This window comes from Pomacea canaliculata, linkage group LG12 (genome assembly GCF_003073045.1).
Source record: "Pomacea canaliculata isolate SZHN2017 linkage group LG12, ASM307304v1, whole genome shotgun sequence".
Taxonomy (NCBI): domain Eukaryota; kingdom Metazoa; phylum Mollusca; class Gastropoda; order Architaenioglossa; family Ampullariidae; genus Pomacea; species Pomacea canaliculata.
In genome coordinates this window covers 23,138,468-23,144,568 of record NC_037601.1, presented here as the reverse complement: position 1 = coordinate 23,144,568, position 6,101 = coordinate 23,138,468, and positions in this window count along the sequence as shown.

Sequence of the window (6,101 nt, the reverse complement as noted above, 5' to 3'; positions counted from 1 at the left end):
CCAAGTACGTCTGTCAGCTGACATTTCTAGTTGACACTTGCAACTGATAAAATAACAGTCACACACACACAAACACTAGCTCGTGCACATAGTAAAATAAAATGTGTTTCTCCCCCTAGTCAGCTGGAGGTGTGGGTGGCGACAGTGTCTGACAGTTGCTGCTGATGCCAGGTGGACTCAGGTGTGTGTTCACAGACTGTGAATGTCGTCTGACTTGTCAGTCTGGGTCCTGGACACAAACATCAGTGACAGCAAGTCTCGCTCTGTTGACATGTTTTCCAGTCGATTCCACCCCATCTTTATCTCCACAGCTATTATATAAAACTATTAATATTTCCGCATTATTTTCCAGGGCTGATTTCATGTTGTCGGTGTGTGACTAGAGCTGCAAGTGCTGCCATCGTGCTGCCATCGTGCTGCTGCAGACAAAGCTGATGATACTGCGGCTCTGTGATGCTGGCCTGTGTGTTGGCATTGTGAGCAGGTCCCGCCCTCAACACAAACACAAATCATAAAAACTGTAGATGGTATCAAACACACGACTGGAGGAGAACAAGCCAGACTGCATGTGGGGTGCACGAAACTTTCTCTCCACTGGGATTTCCCCCGCAATGGCGACTGTGAACAGTAAGTCTTTGTTGTCACCAGTGCACGTGCTTTGCCAGCTTTCCACGCCCTGTCCTCTTATTATGTTACACCTGTTGGTTACACATTGTGTGTAGACAGCACTCCACAACCCTGTAACATGGCGACATACCACTGACTGTATCCGCTGTGTGTGTGAAAACTGTTGATTACAACAAATGTAGTATTTATGTATTACTTTCATGACTGCTGACACAGAGCACAGGGAATCTCACGGCAGTTTGGTAAATATTTACACGAGACTAATAGTAGTATAGCTACATCAACACGAGACTAATAGTAGTATAGCTACATCAACACGAGACTAATAGTAGTATAGCTACATCAACACGAGACTAATAGTAGTATAGCTACATCAACACGAGACTAATAGTAGTATAGCTACATCAACACGAACAATAGTAGTATAGCTACATCAACACGAGACTAATAGTAGTATAGCTACATCAACACGAGACTAATAGTAGTATAGCTACATCAACACGAGACTAATAGTAGTATAGCTACATCAACACGAGACTAATAGTAGTATAGCTACATCAACACGAGACTAATAGTAGTATAGCTACATCAACACGAGACTAATAGTAGTATAGCTACCATCAACACGAGACTAATAGTAGTATAGCTACATCAACACGAGACTAATAGTAGTATAGGTATAGCTACATCAACACGAGACTAATAGTAGTATAGCTACATCAACACGAGACTAATAGTAGTATAGCTACATCAACACGAGACTAATAGTAGTATAGCTACATCAACACGAGACTAATAGTAGTATAGCTACATCAACACGAGACTAATAGTAGTATAGCTACATCAACACGAGACTAATAGTAGTATAGCTACATCAACACGAGACTAATAGTAGTATAGCTACATCAACACGAGACTAATAGTAGTATAGCTACATCAACACGAGACTAATAGTAGTATAGCTACATCAACACGAGACTAATAGTAGTATAGCTACATCAACACGAGACTAATAGTAGTATAGCTACATCAACACGAGACTAATAGTAGTATAGCTACATCAACATGAGCCAAAACACTGGAAAAAATGTTAAAAACCTCAGATGAACTCATCAGCGATGACAAGGTTCACATTGATAAGTAACATTCACAAGTATTATAAGTAAGATTGATAAGTAACATTGACAAGTGTAACATTGATAAGTAATATTGATAAGTAAGATTGATAAGTAACATTCACAAGTGTAACATTGATAGGTGAATTAATAAGTGACATGAATAAGTAACAAATAGGTTGGACACTGAGCACGTGCGCGCTCCCCCATCGTACACAAAGATGGCTGCTCCGCTGTGACGACACCACACGTCAACACGTGTGTAAACAAACAAGTTAGCCGATAGTAAGCTGCTAGGTGCCAGACTGTTCTGGTGTACACCTGCAGGCAGCTGTCAGCTCTGTAGTCGTGGTGCCGCTGTCTGTCTCACTTCAATAAGCTCCCTTTGAACGTAAATTTCCATTATCTCCCTTTACGTACGACAGGCGCGCCCTCTCTCTCTCTGTGCTCTGCTGACTTCCAGAGTCAAGTTGCCGCAGTTCTACCTCGGCCATTCCTTTCAATCGTCTGTTAAGTCCAATTTATCTTACGTCACTTCCGGTTCCCGCAATCTACAGAAGATTTCGAGCCCCTGAGAAAGGGGAGATAAATCAGCCCGGTATCTGCCGTCTGTACGCAAGCACCGATTGCACCCTGGCAGACTGTGTCGTGATAAGCATGGCTGAACCTGCAGTTCACCTGCAACGTCTCCAGCTTTCACTGAGGTCTGCAGTCGGTGGGCAAGTGATCACGTGACTCCACGGCTAAGCACGAGCCACCCGGCGTGTGGGCGTGTGAACCCAGGCAGGAGACGATCGCACACAATCATGTTGCATCCGCCCAAAGATTGATTGTAGCTTACGGAGAAAACTCGCCATTTACTCTCCTGCCAGCAACACGTCACACAAGCGACGTCAGCAAGGTGAGGCCGTTACATTTTGAGCTCCACCGGCGGAGACGTCACAGAGTCGGTTATCCCACAAGACTTTGTGCACAACATGTTGTTATAACAGGTTCCACTGAATACACTCTTGGCCCCGGGGTACCTGGCAGAGAAATGAGCACTGCTCCATGCCTTGTCCCGATAACTCACTGTTCGTGCTGTCACGTCACATCCCGTCACGTCACTTTAATTCTTACTTTCTATGTCACATTAAAAGTAGTACAGGTGACGAGGGTGTTAGTATACTAAGCATCACGCTAACCTAACATGCACGCGTGCTGACCCCATCTACGGAAACCAATTCTGTGTGTGTACTGGCTGCTTTAGTCTGTTGGAGGTGTAAGTGTCGGTAGGTGCCGCCTGAAATGTTGGTTAGGCCGCCACTGTAGTGAGTACAGCAGCAGCAGCAGCAGCAGCATCTCTGTCTTCCCGTGGTTCTCAGCGGACAATCGCTTCTGGTTCCGGGTCCGTGCCTCAACCGTCGACAGAAACACGCAGCACCTGTAGATATCCGGGTACCAGATACCAAGCTGACGCAGAATCTACCGTTTGTGTACACTTTGGGTAGATGGGGTCACTCCCGGACATTCAAGACAAGAAAGCTGTCATCTCTTAAGAGCGATCCCTGGTACATCGTTGGTTTGAAAGAAGTAAACAGACTTTATCTAGGGGAGAGGGCAGCCAAAGAAGGGCATCCAGTACCCAGGTTAGGGTACCCCTTAGTACATCTGGTGTCTGGAGAATCCTTATGAGTGGCGTTCATTGTGCTCAGAGATTGTAGGCTGTCACAAAGTTGCGGCCAAACGCAAGGCCACCAGCACCACCACCACCACCACCACCACCACCACCACCTGTACGCACTGACAGTCACACTAATGGAAGAGATTAACAAGCGCCAGAGAAGACTAGAAAACTCCACCACCAGCACACTTGTCAAAACATCATGGATGCTTCAGGGAGACTGAAATCGACCTCATCACCCCTGGGGACGACTACAAGAGTCAAGAGTGAGTCAAGTTTGTTTCTCCAGCTGTCCTTCATTGAAGACAAGTACAAGACGATGTCAGTATCGAGTTCACCATCCCAGAAAGGGGCTCAAGCATCAACGCCATGGTTTCCCTGATTACACCCACCTTGTCAGTGACGACATCAAAGAGCAAGATAAACTGACACAAGTGCACATGCACTGCAGGGAAGTGAACTCAGTGAAACGAACCCCTGGTTCACAGCCAGGCAACGCTCCTGTCGGCCATCAACATCAACGAAAACAAACCTAATGTTCAGACTTCCTAGTATTTCCACAGACCCTCGCGAAACATCTCGAAAGATGGAACATAAAGCACAGAGATCACGTGTCGACTGTCTCGCACAGCGGCAGCCATGACCTCAGCACAATGTGGAAACAGCAACACACCATCCTCCTATTTAAATTGCCCTTTGTGACTAATAAAGTTGGTTGTTATTGTTATTGCTATCCTGCTTGTGACACTGACACCACCACTCTACAGTCTCTCCCTCCCCTCTATGTTCCCCGATGACTGCTCACGCCGGACCTTGCCACTGACCTCCAGAGTCCAGGAGATGGAACTCTTCGAAATGAAATGCTGCCTGGGCTACTGAGCATCGCCTCAAGTGAGCACCAGACTGTCATCATCATGTAGATGACCTGCTGACCCACAAGACTGTCATCATCATGTAGATGACCTGCTGACCCACAAGACTGGCCAGCAACCGTCCTTGACATTCAAGAGAAGGAAGCTGTCATCGTCTAAACAGTCGACTGGACTGTCCTGGACACGATGGTGGGAGGCAAACAGGGGGACAGGCAACTGGTCTAATAACATCGGGGTGGGGCAGGGGGCCATCTCGCTGCCCCACCCCTGCTGTATCTGTAGACGACAGACCTCTATGGACACCCGTGTAAAAGGCTCCGTCTCCCCACCCCAGCCTCTCACGACAATAAAGGTCAAGGGCCAAACCTAAACTGTGTCAAACATCTCCCCCATGCTGACAATGCCCTCGCCGCACTTTGCTGTTGTTTCAAGCGAAGCTGTGTCTGTACAGTGCGTGCAGCGGTCAGGACAAACAACGCGTCACAGGCAACATTCACCTGCCAGCAGACTGCTTCTTGTTTACCAGACTCATCGCCAGACTTATCGCCTGCTGTCGGTGCAGCACCACACAAGATGGCCGCCAGCAGGTGAAGGTGATGAGACGACCTGTCTGCGACCATCCTCCCTGTGGAGGAAGCTTGAAATGATTTTCTTGTTCCAGGAACTCCTCAACAGCATTGATCACATGACTGGTGGCAGAAAAGTGGTACAGGGTGTTCATTGCATAGACAGCATGTAAACTCTGTGACTACTAGTTGTCTATGTAACCACCTCCTTACATAGACAACATGTAAACTCTGTGACTACTAGTTGTCTATGTCTAGTCCCTCCTTACATAGACAGCATGTAAACTGTGACTACTAGTTGTCTTGTCTATGTAACCACCTCCTTACATAGACAGCATGTAAACTCTGTGACTACTAGTTGTCTATGTCTAACCACCTCCTTACATAGACAGCATGTAAACTGTGACTACTAGTTGTCTATGTAACCACCTTACATAGACAGCATGTAAAACTGTGACTACTAGTTGTCTTGTCTATGTAACCACTCCTTACATAGACAGCATGTAAACTCTGTGACTACTAGTTGTCTATGTAACCACCTCCTTACATAGACAGCATGTAAACTATGTGACTACTAGTTGTCTTGTCTATGTAACCACCTCCTTACATAGACAGCATGTAAACTGTGACTACTAGTTGTCTATGTAACCACCTTATAACATAGACAGCATGTAAACTGTGACTACTAGTTGTCTTGTCTATGTAACCACCTCCTTACATAGACAGCATGTAAACTGTGTGACTACTATTTTCTTGTCTATGTAACCACCTCCTTACATAGACAGCATGTAAACTGTGACTACTAGTTGTCTTGTCTATGTAACCACCTCCTTACATAGACAGCATGTAAACTCTGTGACTACTAGTTGTCTTGTCTATGTAACCACCTCCTTACATAGACAGCATGTAAACTCTGTGACTACTAGTTGTCTATGTAACCACCTTATAACATAGACAGCATGTAAACTGTGACTACTAGTTGTCTTGTCTATGTAACCACCTCCTTACATAGACAGCATGTAAACTGTGTGACTACTATTTTCTTGTCTATGTAACCACCTCCTTACATAGACAACATGTTCCAACAGCATCTACACCGTAAGTACACGTGCACTCACCTCCCACGTGGCCAGTCAACATCAGTTGTTAATTTTGGGATGTGAACACGAGAGGCTCAAAGCGATTATGGGATTGAGATAGGAAAGTGGTTCATCATGCCACAGCTAAGAACTGTGTAGTGCTTGCACCCATAGCCTGC